Source organism: Chenopodium quinoa, unplaced genomic scaffold (assembly GCF_001683475.1).
Source record: "Chenopodium quinoa cultivar QQ74 unplaced genomic scaffold, ASM168347v1, whole genome shotgun sequence".
Taxonomy (NCBI): Eukaryota; Viridiplantae; Streptophyta; class Magnoliopsida; order Caryophyllales; family Amaranthaceae; genus Chenopodium; species Chenopodium quinoa.
Window position 1 is genome coordinate 398,543 of NW_018743828.1, and position 14,550 is coordinate 413,092.

The window sequence follows — 14,550 nt, forward strand, 5'->3', positions numbered from 1 at the left end:
TAATCAAATATTTTATCAGCAATCATCAACCAGTAATTAAAGCATACAACCAGTAATCAGCAATCAACAATTACACCATCAATGCATTCTTATATTCCAACACTTTGTCCATATATAACAAACAAATTTGCAATTAGGAAATGCAACATTAATGCATCATAACATTGCATTGTAATTGATAATTTTACAAAATCGTAATTATGCAATTAGTTGATTTTGATGTTAAATAAAGTCGGCACGAGGCAGACCAGTGAACAACTTACAGTGATTCCACCCTGGCATATACGCAGCAGAGCTGTTAGCGAGTTTAATTTATGGTTGAAATTAGGCCTGATCACGGATCGGATATCTGATCCGAAAGGGGATTTCGGATCGGATATCCGTATCCGAAAATACGTATATTTGCTATTTGTATCCGATCCGAAAATTTCGGATATCCGAAAATCCGGACTGTATTTGACTACTTTGATTACGAGTTGTTTTAAATGGCAAAATTGAATTTTTTTTTTCCCATTTTCTCCTCATGTTACTCACAACCTGAACAAAGAGAGAGAAAATAGATGTGTAATTATCCTATTTAAAATAATTATCCTATTAAAAAAATGGACTTGTAAATATTGTCCACAACTAATTTAGTAATTTTCAGAAGAAAAAAAAACAAAATAATAAAATAACAAAATACAAATAACCTGCCATGGTTGCCAATTTGCCAAAATGCAAACTAATTAGATAACTGCTACAAAAGTACAAATTATATGACAAAGAAAATTTAAAGTCCAAATACATTAATGTCCAAATAGTTAACAATACATGCATTTTATCTTATACTAAAAAATAAGTCATCAACGCCGGAAACCGATAGCGGATTAACATTCAACAAAGTATGAGCATACGGCAAGTCAACAACTCTACAAAATATGAGATCAAAATATTAGATAATCATAAGATAAATAAAAACAAAAAAAGATGCAGAAATTAAACTATAGATTAATCATAAGATAATCATAAGATAATCATATGTCTAACGTTTTCCCCAAATTTAATCAACAACAATAGATTAATAGAACCTAAAAATCAAGAAGAAGCAAAAGAACAGAACAATAGAATTTTGAAAACCAAATTAACTAATTAAAATAATAAATTATATCAAAAATTCAAAAGAGGAAAAGGAAAACGGTTAATTACCTTGGTGGAGGAGTGAGGGGCGCCGCTTCTGGTGAAGCCGTGAAGGAGTGAGGGCACTGAGGGGCATCGCCGCTTCTGGTGGATTAGTGAGGCGCCGCTTCTGGTGGATGAGTGAGGCGCCGCTTCTGGTGGGAGAGGGTGGTCGGAGATCGAGAAAAGGAGTAGAGAGGAGAGACTGAGAAGAACTCAGAGAAGACTAAGAGAGGAGTACGTGAGAAACTGAAAGACTAACTGAGAAAGTGAGAAGAAAGAGCAAAGAGGCGGATTTGAAATTAGGGTAAGTTGAGATTTTGTTGGGCTTGGGCTGTTGGGCATTTGGGCATATGGATAATATTTGAACTTTAAAATATGGGTAAAAAAAAAGTAATTTTCGGATATCGGATCAGATATCCGATCCGAAATCCGATATCCGACTTTATTTTCGGATATTCGGATAACCGAAATTCAAATTTTCGAAATCCGACATCCGATCCGATATCCGAAAATTACAGATCGGTTACCCTAAATTTTCGGATCGGGTGCGGATCGGATCTTCGGATTATCGGATAATCAGATAGTTTTTCTCAGGCCTAGTTGAAATAGGTCGGAGAAGAACCGAAATGCAGTGCTGCGATCCCAATTTCAGTTAAGCCCTAATTGAAATTGACTTCCGCAAAATTCAACTCCTAAAGCACAATGACGCGATTATTCAATTGTAATTGGTGTCCGAGAAGAACCCAATTGCATGAAACCACATCTTAATTTGTCGTGTATTAACTACCTACTAAAATTCCAATCTTTTGAGACTTCGGAGAAGATGAACTCGGCAAAATGCAGCTCCCTAATCACAATGACGGCTTTATTTAATTGTAAATTGGGTCCGAGAAGAACCCAATTACATGAAACCACATCTTAATTTGTCGTGTATAAAGCCACTAAGGATTTCAAAATTTTTGGCGATATCGGAGAAGATGATCCTAGGTCACAATTAATTTGGGGGTTCTCAGTTTGGTAAAGTGAAGTGAAGAAACGACAGAGAATATCGTTAATGGTTTGACTAACTTGGCTGTTAGTCAACAAATTTCAGTGCAAACTTCCGTGTGACCACCATCCGTGTAAAGTTATATATTTACCACAAGCACTTTGATACATTTACCGAAAATGCCACCTAATGTGCATATTAAGTCGATCAGGCTGATACACTAGTATTTCCCCATTGTATGCTAAGGTTTTGAGTGTACTAATTTAAGTACGTTTTGAGTGCCCATTGATAAGTTGCACGTACTGATGAGAATAAGGAGATCGACACACATTGGACTAATGATTATATAATACTAAGTCACAAAATCAGTCATCTAATTGTATTAGAGGATCTAGTTCTATTAATTTTATGAGTCACAATAAGTTAAAACGTCTGGTGATAGCAAATGACCTCTTCAAAAATTATGGGCTAAAGTGCATCATCTACTACTTGATAACAATGGAATCTTTCTATCAAATAGAGGTTCTTTGAGGTTATACAAAGGCAAGGTTGAGAGACGGTAAAATTATGTATCACAAGGGTAATATAGGTATTTCAAGCGTCAGTTTAAAGTTATCTTATTGAATTATCAAATAATATAACTGGAGTTTCAGTGGTACAAATTACACTCTCAGTAGTACAAAATATAGCCTGAGTGGTACTTCAAAAAGCCCCACTGGAGTTTTAGTGGAACAAAATATAAACTCAGTGGTAGTGGTCCCCAAAAAAATTTTTCCATTTTTGCACGTGATATGTGTCTGAAAAGCTTTAGTGGGGCCCACACCAATCTTTTTCACTTTTCCTATCTCTCTCCTCCTTTCTCTCTTCCTTACTGTAGACACCCATTTGTGTCTCCCCAAAACCAAACCCAGTGATGAGTACCTTTCGCGTCGAATCATAATCGAATGAAGTGAAAGTGTGGAAAGTTTAGTGTTGCGGAAAGTTTTAATTTCTTTTCTCTTCTCTCTGTTTTTGAAAACCTATTTTAAGAAAACAGCCAATCCAGTTTGGATGGTCCATGATATGGGTCCAATAGTAGTGTAGTTGGATAGGGCTTGAAAAGATCTTTCCAACGATATATTATATGCCCAATTCCGATGAATATTGAGGAAGTTATGGCCAATTTACTGAACTGGGCCTGGTTTGAGCCTTATATGCGGCCCAATGATCTAAAGGAGGGCCTAATAAAGATTTATCATTCCTAATGCTATTAGGAATGGTTTTAGTTTTCTAGATTCTTCTAGAAGGTTCTTTTCATTCCTAATTCAATTAGCATTGATAAATTGACTTTTGTTGACTTTTTAGAGTTTTAATTAGAATCAAAGAGCATTTTTGAGGAAAAATATGATTTTATCCTCCTGTACGGCAATTTTTATCTGATTTTAATAAAAACGCGTGGATTTCTGAGTCAGCGCCAAACTCCAGTTGTAGCGTCTGACGCTACGATTGGCGCCTGGCGCCAACCTTAGCGTCTGGCGCTAAGGTCAGCGTCTGGCGCCAACACGGTTTTTTTTGCGTCAGAACTCTGTTTTTGATATTTTATCTTTTTGGCTGATTTTCTTTATAAACAACGTCGTAAAAACTCCGTTTTCATTCATCAACAATCATCTAAAACCTACAATCTATCAATTCTCATCAATTCTCTCTCATTCAATTCTCACCAACTCTCATCAAGATTCTCTTGATTATTCTTTCTCTCTTTCTATTTTCTAAACTAGCCTTTTCTCAAATACAAAATTCCGCATTCATTAGATCTAGATACACCTATCCATATTCAAAGTTGCCTTCGCCCTAGACGTGAAAGGTTTAATTTTTGAAGGTTTGGTCCCAAATCTCTATTATTATTTAATTCTTTGATTTTATTATTTTCCTTGAAGTTACTAACGTGTGTATTTTGTTATTAGAAAGAGGTACGAGGCATCAAAGTAAGTACTTTAATGGTTTTTATTGATGTTATGATATAGAGTTCATGCTTAGGTTGTTATTATGACTCCTAGTATCATGTTTAGGGTAAATTTAATATCAAGTATGATTAAAAGTATGATGTCTTCTATTTTCTTTCCTAATATTTATGATTGTTAGTATCATGTTAGGGCTATATATTTGATTTTTATTGTTTAGTGACATGCTAGGGTTTGTTATTAATCTTATTAGTATCATGCTTAGGATCTTGCTATTTTTATCATGCTTTAACATGATTATGAATATATTGTTATTATTATTATCATGGTTGTTTTTTTTATTATGATTATAATTCTATTATTGTTATTGTTTTAATGATGATTATTATGTTGCTTGATATATTTATTGTTATTGCTTGATCACACCTTTTATGCATGTTTAATGGGAATTGGTACTTGTAATCACGCTTAATAAGATAATTAATAATCTTGTTAGGGTTAATTTGATTATAATTCAAGTGATCGCCAATAATAGATTTGTTTGTGCATTTATATTCAACCAACATAGATAAACAAGTTTAGGGTTAATCCTATTGATTGCATGTTAGTCAAAAAGCGCACATGAATACAATCAGAATAAAGTAGAGGCCTATTATTAGGGCAGGTTCAATCTATTTTAGGTTGGATTTGTACCTTCATCCCCGAACCCTATTTGGTTCAAGACCTTATGGAGTTGACGATCTCTTGGATCGTTAAGGGGTGTAACCTTCACCTCGTGAACGGTTTACAAGTTCCTAAAAAACTTGTTGGCGAATCTTTTGCTCTATTTTCTTCCCTTTTGGACGCCACCGTACTTTAGTGTATGATCACAGTGGGGTTCAAGCTAGGGGATTAACGCTTGAAATATTCCCCACACTTACACTTTTATATTATTTTAATAGTTGTGAGACATTTTCAATTGTCTCACAACCCTTGATTTATACTTCCTCGAGGTTCTTTCACCAAAAAAAAAATGCAAGAAAGTCTCTCTATGGTCAGTGGCCACCATAGGCCATATAGAGACTTAAATCCCTTGCTGTAGGACTTGCAATAATGACTTGTGATACCCGAATGTAATATCTTACAATAAGTACCCTTTTACTTCTACCTAGCCTTAAGTTTCCGACCTTAGATCAGAAATCTCACAATTACAAAAGAGAACTAGATAGGGGTGAGAAAATCGGGTACCCAGTTAAAATTTTAGGATCCAGACCCAAAATTGGTTGGGATCGGGTCCTAAAATTCGAAACCGGAATTGGAACCGATACAACCGGGTCCTAAAATTTAGGAATTGGAATAGGTTCTACCGGGTACCAGTTCCGATTCCGGATACCCACTTATATACATATTTGCTAATATAAAGTACAAATTATAATTTTTTTTTAGTTTATTTTCATTTTTAGCATTTAATACTTATATTTTTATTTGCATTAAGCTATTTTGTTTATATTAGATATTAATACTATTTATTTTTATATTACTAATTAGATACGTTCAACATTTTTTTTTTTTATAAATATATTTAGTTCATTCATATATGTTGGGTAACCAAGTACCCAACCGGTTTCGATTCTAAAAAAAATTGAGAATTGAAATCGGAATCGGTTGCAACCGGGTCCTTAATTTATTACCCGGAATTGGAACCACTGGGTCTAATTCCTGTTCCTAACTAATTCCAGTTCCAATTCTAGGTACTCGGAATTTTTGCTCACCCTTAGAACTAGAGGTGCATGAGCACTCCTTTCTAAAATAATGGTCAATCTTTCCAATTTCGTCAAAAAATCATGTAAATGAAAGTTAAAGGCATCTATAGAGCATAGATCATGATCATATCAAAATTACTTGGATTAATTATTGGCCTATAACCTAAGAGGGGCTCTACTTTGAAGTTTCTACAGCTTCCCATGATTTCCTCAATGCAATTAAGATAATTCGTAATTTGAGTGCATCTGACGTAAATCATTCATAAACACAAAAGCTAGACGAATTAATTGAAAAATAAATAAAATAAGTTTTTTAGCAAGCAGAATCACTAGCCATTGCCACATGCAATTTTTCCAATTTACACTACAAGCATGGTCGGACCATTTGTGAGGCTTTCATAGGGCTTGACCCCCAAAACATTTGTGAAAAACATTAGTTAAATTATATTGTAAAATGCATGTTTAACTTTAACTAAGCCTACTAGAGGATATGTGACAACACATGAAAGGTCTAAAAAGGAAATAATTGGTTGAACTATATATCTTTGCAATATCTATGTATTTTCTCTTGATAGCAAGAAAAATTGGACTCTTGATAGCATTGTAACTATTGATAATGTCAAACCGTTGTCCAAATAGATATGTCACTACATTTATATGATTAGAATTATTTGGTGCAATGCGGTATTTCCTTGTAAATTGCTCATTTTCAACAACCTTTCGAAAGGTTGCACAATAAAATTTTGGATGAACATCAGATGGTCATCTCTTGCAGCAATAGTGAAAAAGGTATCTTTGTCACAATCTTTTGCCGTAATAACACATATGGTGGGAGCATATCAAATGCTTGTAAAATTTTCATAATGTGCAGCCAAATGCAAAATTGACCCATCAGTGTCACACATGCATCCATATACCCATCGTGTATTTTCTCACAAATAAGAGGGTATTCATTCAGCTAAATGTCGTTCATAATTGTATATGTTAGAGGGTATAATTGGATGAGAAATGTAAGTATAAATAAGAATAAAACCCATTGTAAAATCCAAGCATTACCATTTAGAATGATATGTTAACACGTAACACCCTCCACAAATTTAGCATTTTATACAAGTTAGTCCAAATTAAATAAAAAAAATAAATAAATTATATTAAAATTATCTATAAATTAACAAATTACATGAGATTTTGTATATATTATATTGGGCATTTTGACACATAAAATTATTGATAATTAATAATTTAAGGAAATTCTCTTTGGTAACAATATTTTTTTTAATTTTCTAAGTGGTAGATTGTAAAAATTCTTATTATTTTTAATAAACTTTAATTATCTACAATTATCTAATGGTAACATTAATGAAACAATTTAGTAAATACTTAACTATGGTTAATATTTTTTTTAAAAAAAAAAAACTGAAATTTCAAAATACCCTCAATTAATTTAATTTAATTTTAAATTTTTTTACCAACATAATAATTTTATAAATAATTAAGATTTGGGGTTAAGAGTTGTTTATCTGGAAATTGATTGTCTAAAGCTTTATAACAATCTAGCAAAGGGTATTACATCTCCAACAACGTCGTCAATTATATTCTTGAGCTCGGTTAAGGCTGTCAAAGGGGAGGTAATCGTATAGCTCACAAACTAGCTAAGTTAAATTGTACTTTTTATGATTTTAGAGTTGGATGGAAGAGTTCCTAGTGAACTGCCTAAGTTTGTAATGATTGACTTAAGCTTTTCAATTGATTAATTAATTTTTGCTTGCTTTTTTGTTTTTATTTTTTTTAAAAAAAACCTACTTTAGCAGATTCCCTCTCCCAAACTAACCATTTTCCCTCCCAATTTATCGTTTATTGTTTTTAATGAAAATAATATCTAAATTTTAGGAAACGATAACTCTTAAAATAATTTTGAGTTTTTCTAAGTTAAGCCCGCAAACTTCTTCGGTTTTTAAACTGTGCCCATACCTTTTCAAACGTCTAATTTGTGCCCTCAATCTCACTAATTTTTATAAAAAATAACCTTTGGCGTTAACAATAACCTTTTTTTATTATTTTATTTTATGATTTAATTTTCTTTTAAGTGTTTAATCAATTAGAACGGGACACATGTCAAATTAATAATGCTACGGTATTACCATGGTTGATATAACTTAACTTTCGTTAACGGATATGGTTGTCAAAGGGTATTGTTGATAAAATATCGTGAGGTGGAGGACACAACTTATAACTTTGAAAATGCATGAGTACAGCTTAGAAACTGAAAAACTTGGGGAGCATAGCTTAGAAAAACCCAATAATTTTTCAAATTTTTAACGAACATGGAATCTAAATAAAATTTGTATGGAGTAATTAACTAATTTCATAACTCCATTTATTCCCCCCTCTTTTCTTTTTCCTTTTCATATTACTAAGGGCATGTTCCGATTTATTGAAGATAACTGAACTGATCTAAATTGAGTTGATTCGGGCTGAATTGAACTGAACTGAACTGAGTTGAGCTGAAATGAATTATTTATGAAAGAAGGAAATTAGGATCTGAACTGAACTGAATTGAAATCAAGCTGAACAGAACTGGCCCTACGTACCTAAAATCCTGAATTTTTAATGCTTTATTTCAATCATTTTGTCCCTTTAAAATTATTATTATCATTTTTTTTTATAGATTTAGATTCCATGAAATTGTCATGGCTTATTAACTTTTATACCATTGGTATTATTAAAATTAAAAGTATATCATCATAATGCAGTTAATTTTGTTTCTTCTATATTTGCAAAACCAGGCATCGCTCGAGGATTATTATATAGTACTGTATTAAGGCCCTGTTTAGTTCACCTTATTTCTACTTATTTCAGGGTTAATAAATTCAGATAAGGGTTAATAAGTTCAGATAAGATAAGTTCAGGAAAAATAAATTCTGATAAGGGTTAATAAGGGCTACCAAGCTTAAGTTATAACTAAAATAAGTTCCAATAAGGGATAATAAGTTCAGACAAGATCAATTAAGTTCAGATAAGTAAAAATCAGGCGAATAGAACACACCCTAAAGCATAAACCGCTTTAGCATATTTCCCTCCCAAATTACCCCATTTCCCTTCTAACCCACTTTATTATTTTAGTTTCTACTATAGTGTTCCCGTGCAAAATGCACGGTATATAAAAGAAAAAATATATTCAAAATATGGAAAATTGATTTTGATGTTGTAATTTAGACTTGAGCTGTAATGGTCGGTTTTGGACTGACCGGTTTTGTTGAACCCTAATTAGATCTGTTGTACTGAGTATTAATAATTGTATTAATAATGTGCTGACACCTGCTGTGCTATGCAGAAATATGATATTCTATGCTTTGCTTAGAAGCTCAAAAAAACAGGATCTTGCTCTTTTATGTTGATGGCCACGCAATGTTATTATGGGGTTTACTTTTTTCAAAGTTATAGAGGTTACCCGTTTAGTGTTATAGGGGTTACTCGTGTTACTCGGTTAGTGTCATATGGGTTAGCGTTTTGCTCTAGGAGTTACATACATTGTTTTGTTGCAAGTAGTTATTCGCTAAGGTTAGTTGCACAAAAACGTGTACTACATTTTTTTTTTGTTTTTGACGATTAAAGAACTGGAAAATGTTTGGAGGGTAGTCCCTATAAAAATGCATATAATTGAAGGGTTGGGGATTTAGAGTATTATAGTAAATTATTGATAAAAGAACTGTATACTAGTGCTAATGCATGACATATGATTAGGGGATTTTTATCCACCAAGCGCCGTTTGACAAGTGGACCAACCAGGTTCCGCCACGCGTCCTCCACGGACCACTTAAGACACGCCACGTGTCCACCCATGCCAAATGGGACAACCGGCCATCAAGGCCCATTTCAGTCTAGAAGCCCGATCGGCCCTAGGTTTACCTTAAACCTAGAGAGTTGCACGCTTCCCAAGGCTATAAATACTCGATTAATCCTCATTAATCAAGGAACCGAATACATTACGGAACACACTAATAACCGGCTGATCTCGCTAGCAAAGCAGATTACCTACATTAAATACTCTCACCTAGAGAGACCTTATTACTTTAATTTCTGTATTAATTACTCCTTAATCAGGTACTAACTTGACCGTTGGAGGCGGAGCTCTCAGGAGTCTCCGTTATTTTGCAGGTACAGGCGTCCGGTTCCAGTCTCGGAATTGTAGCTCTCCCGCAGGACATCAGAAAACCCCAAAACATTTGGCGCCGTCTGTGGGGAGAGTACTTCAGAGATGGCATCCAAGTCTGTACCGACCCCAGAAGAGAGGCGTCCCCTAGACGACCCTCAAGTTCAGTCGGACCATGATACCGAAAGTGAATTTGAAGTTGAAATTCATACAGCTCCAGACGGGACCCTAAGGGCCCGCCGTACCCGTCATACTGAAATAAGGGAACGGGAGTATCTTCAAACAGGAAGCGAGCCAGCAGGCGCACCGCTTGCTCGGCAACAGCCGACTGATGGGTCTGCTCCGATCACAAGGAACGAACTCATGACCTTCATGAGGGGATTCAAGGGAGAGATCCAAGAGTTGATCAACAAAAAACCGCCTGCTTCAGTCAAAGAGCAGGCGGCCAAAAAACCTTCCACTTCACTGAAGAGGAAGCCAGTTCAAGGGCGAGAGGCGACTCCCCATCCTAAATCTAAGAAGCGGGAGCCGTCTGCTCTTGATTTCACAAAACTCCGTTATCCTACGGGAAATAGGAAACCGGTTCGTCATATTCAGGCGGACGGGTCAAGGCAAACGTTCACAGATGCTCGGCACCTGCTAGAGCAGAAGAAGAGTGACCGATTATCAGAGTCGGCTTCTACTTCAAATTTTCAGGACAGTTTGCGAAATGCCTCGATGAGGCCAACTCAGTCGTACCATGAGAGTCAGTCAGGCGGCACCTCCCGTCAGTCTGGCTTTCATAGTGCGCAGGCGGTACCAAATTTGCCATTTGTGCCGCAACAACAATATTTTATGCAGCCACCTCCATTTGGTGGACCTGCAGCAAAAAACGTCCAACCTATGGACTGGCAGCTACGGCTGCTTAGACTTGGTGAACAGCCGTCGGCCTTCTCCAAGGAAATTACTGAAGCCGCTCAGCCGGCCAAAGTAAAAAATGTTTTAGTAGGCGCCTATGATGGCACTACTAACCCGGAAGACCATCTGATGGCATTCACCAACCTGATGTACCTTCAAGGGTTGGATGATCCCACTTGGTGCAAGTGTTTCCCAGCAACTCTCAAGGGAATTGCACAGCAATGGTTCGGCAACCTGCCGACTGGTTGTGTAAACAGTTTCAGGACGCTTGCTTACTTATTTGCCTCCAACTTTGCAATGAACATCCCTGCGAAGAAAACGACCCTTGATTTGGGAACAATTCAGCAGGGTGAAAAGGAGGGGCTTCGTTCCTACATCAGGCGGTTCAACCTGATGAGAATACAGATTCAAGGGTTACCGGATGAGGTAGCTCATACTGACTTTTTTAGAGGTCTCAAAGACGGGTCTACCTTCAAATTTGATTTAGTTCGAAAAAGGGTGGCGACTCTTCAAGAGGCCTTGATTGAAGCAGAAGCCTATATACAGGCGACTGATCTGTGTACAATGAAACAGTCGGACGGGAAGAGGTTCGACAATAGAGAAGGACGACAGAAACAGTCGTCCAACAAAGATGAAAAAAGAAAAGGGGTCTGGGCGGCTGATTCCTCTAAACAGCCGGCCAAGAAGAAAAAGGAATTCAAACCATACTCCCCAAAGTATGTGTTTAACAAGGATAACCAGTTTATCCTAAAAGAAATAAAGGGACGGCTCTCAATTGAGAAACCGCTCCCCATGAAGGGTTCTGCGAGCAACCGGAACCAAGACAAAATCTGTGCTTATCATGATGACATTGGTCATCACACCAACGACTGCATTAGTCTCATGCGGTACCTAGACCGCTTGGCTGATCAAGGTGATCTTGACACTTATGTCAAGAAATCTACGGGGAATACTTCCTCAAAAAAGCAGTCGGCCAAAAAGAATCAACAGGCCGACAGTTCCGATACAGATGATGCAGTCGTCTACACCATTGCAGGCGGCTTCTCAGGAGGCGGCCCCACTATTAGGGGCAACAAAGATAATATAAGGCGGTTAGATGTAAATTCCGTTCACCAAGAACGACCGTCCAAATATACATTTCCTGAGATTGTCATCACTGAAGAGGATCTAGGAGGAATAAGGGGGCCGCATGACGACCCTCTCGTTATTGAATGTAAAGTGGCCAACCAGAGAGTTGGTCGAATCCTCATAGATACTGGGAGCTCTTCAGATCTCATCAGCAGCAAATGTCTGTCAAAACTGAAATATCAGACGGACTGCATACATCCGGCCTCCCACCCTTTAATAGGGTTTGGAGGAGGAGTCGTCCATCCACTGGGACGAGTTGATCTACCCGTCCGCCTGGGCGAAAAAGGGGAAGGACGACACATGGTAGTCCGATTCCTAGTTGTAGAGGAACTCTCTGCCTACAACATGATTCTGGGTCGCCCAACCCTGAATAGTGCCAAGGCTGTTATAATCCCGTCACTTATGCTGCTTAAGTTTGAAAGGGACAATGGAACAGTCGGCTCCCTAAGGGGAGATCAGAGGATGGCCCGAGAGTGCTATCTCTCGGATGTCAAACCCACTGCTAAGGCCACTGGGTCAAGTGGAGAAAAAACAGACCTTGACAATGTCAAGGAAAGTGCGCCTGTTCAAGAAACAGGCGACAGAAAAAGAAAGGCGTCCCAGACAGAGTCCGCCAGAAAGGCAAGAAAATAGCAATCATTGGCAGAGGACCGGCCGGATGAGTTCCGCCCTCAGCCGGCTGGTGAGCATACGGACCTGATATTAGACGACTCCCGCCCTGACCGAACAGTCAAAGTTGGGACGACTGCTCTGAGAAACCTTGGTGATGACTTTCACAACCTGTTGAAAGAATACAAGGACATCTTTGCATTTGAAGTCCATGAAATGCCAGGCATTAGTCCTGATCTGGCAGTACACAAACTCGCTGTGGATCCGAAAAAGAAGCCGGTACGGCAAAAGAAGCGGAACCATGGTGAAGAAAGAGGTCAGGCGGCCGCCGCCGAAGTCAAAAAATTACTTGATGCAGGGTTCATTCGGCAATGTTACTTCCCAGATTGGGTTGCAAATGTGGTACTTGTTAAAAAGCCGAATGGCACTTGGCGAATGTGTGTAGATTACACAGACTTGAACAAGGCGTGCCCCAAAGACAGTTACCCTCTGCCCAAAATTGATAACCTGGTCGACTCAACAGCCGGCCATGCCTTGATGAGTTTTATGGACGCCTATTCTGGTTTTCATCAAATTCCTTTGTGGAAGAAAGATCAGGAGAAGACGGCCTTCGTCACTGATCAGGGATTATACTGTTATACGGTCATGCCGTTTGGTCTTAAGAATGCCCCGGCTACATTCCAACGAATGATAAACACAGTGTTCTTTGATCAGATTGGGAGAAACGTCGAGGCATACATTGATGATATGATTGTTAAGACTAAACTTCAGAAAGATCATCTGACGGACCTCCGAGAAACTTTCGCCACACTCAGGCGGCACCATGTCATGCTCAATCCCAAGAAATGTGTATTTGGAGTTGAGTCTGGGAAATTTCTCGGATTCCTTATCAACCAGAGAGGAATAGAGGCGAACCCTGAGAAGGTACAGGCGGTCATTGACATGCAGTCGCCTCGTACCGTCCGAGAGGTTCAGAAGTTAACAGGTTGTCTGGCGGCCTTGGGAAGATTTCTAAGCCGATCAGGCGACAAATGCCTATACTTTTTCCAGGCAATTAAGAAAAAGGCAAGGTTTGAATGGGGGCCGGATGCTGAGGCCGCCTTCCAGAAATTAAAGGTTCACTTGCATTCCTTGCCAAGGCTGGTCAGCCCTTTGCCCAAAGAAAATCTCTACATGTACCTGGCCGTCTCTGATCATGCGTTAAGCGCGGTGCTCCTTGCTGAAAGGGACGGCTGTCAACTTCCGGTCTACTTTGTCAGTCACGTACTGAAAAATGCCGAGTTGAGGTATCCCCTAGTGGAGAAATTTGGTCTTGCACTCTTCATGGCTGTTAAAAAATTGAAGCCCTACTTTCTGGCACATGCAGTCGTCGTGTATACCGACCAACCGATCAAGCGGCCCCTTACCACCATGGAGTCCTCCGGACGAATGATCAAATGGGCCATAGAAATGCAGAGTCTCGAAGTTACTTTCGAGCCTAGAAAAGCAGTGAAGGGGCAAGCCTTTGCTGACTTTATTGTAGAGATGACTCGTCCTCCTGACTCTCAAGTTCCAGACCAAGTCTGGAAGGTATATGTGGACGGAAGCTCTACTTCAAACGGTTGTGGAGCAGGCGTCGTATGTCAATCTCCAGAGGGCGACAGGTTCGAGTATGCTCTACGCTTCAGTTTCCAGGCTTCAAACAATGAGGCAGAATATGAAGCTTTACTAGCCGGGATCCGCATGTGTAAGGCGGCCGGGGCAAGGAAAATAGACGCCTGTTCTGATTCACAACTGATAGTGAGTCAGTACAATGGCGAATACGAAGCAACACATCCGGCCATGATCAAATATTTACAGGCGGTCCGACAAGCAGTCGGCTCCCTTGAGGATTTCCATCTGATCCAAGTACCGAGATCAGAAAACAACCAGGCAGATGCACTCTCGAAATTAGCA

At 38.2% G+C, this 14,550-nt stretch overlaps 1 long non-coding RNA gene across 1 annotated transcript; it reads right to left on the bottom strand.

The window, feature by feature from the left end:
* Nucleotides 1-509: 509 nt before the first annotated feature.
* On the bottom strand, nt 510-1,547 carry LOC110685494. Its single transcript, XR_002504084.1, has 2 exons — nt 1,186-1,547; nt 510-908 (listed from the first exon to the last, which is right to left on the bottom strand). It is a non-coding gene; the product is annotated as an uncharacterized LOC110685494 (long non-coding RNA).
* Between the last annotated feature and the right edge of the window lie 13,003 nt (nt 1,548-14,550).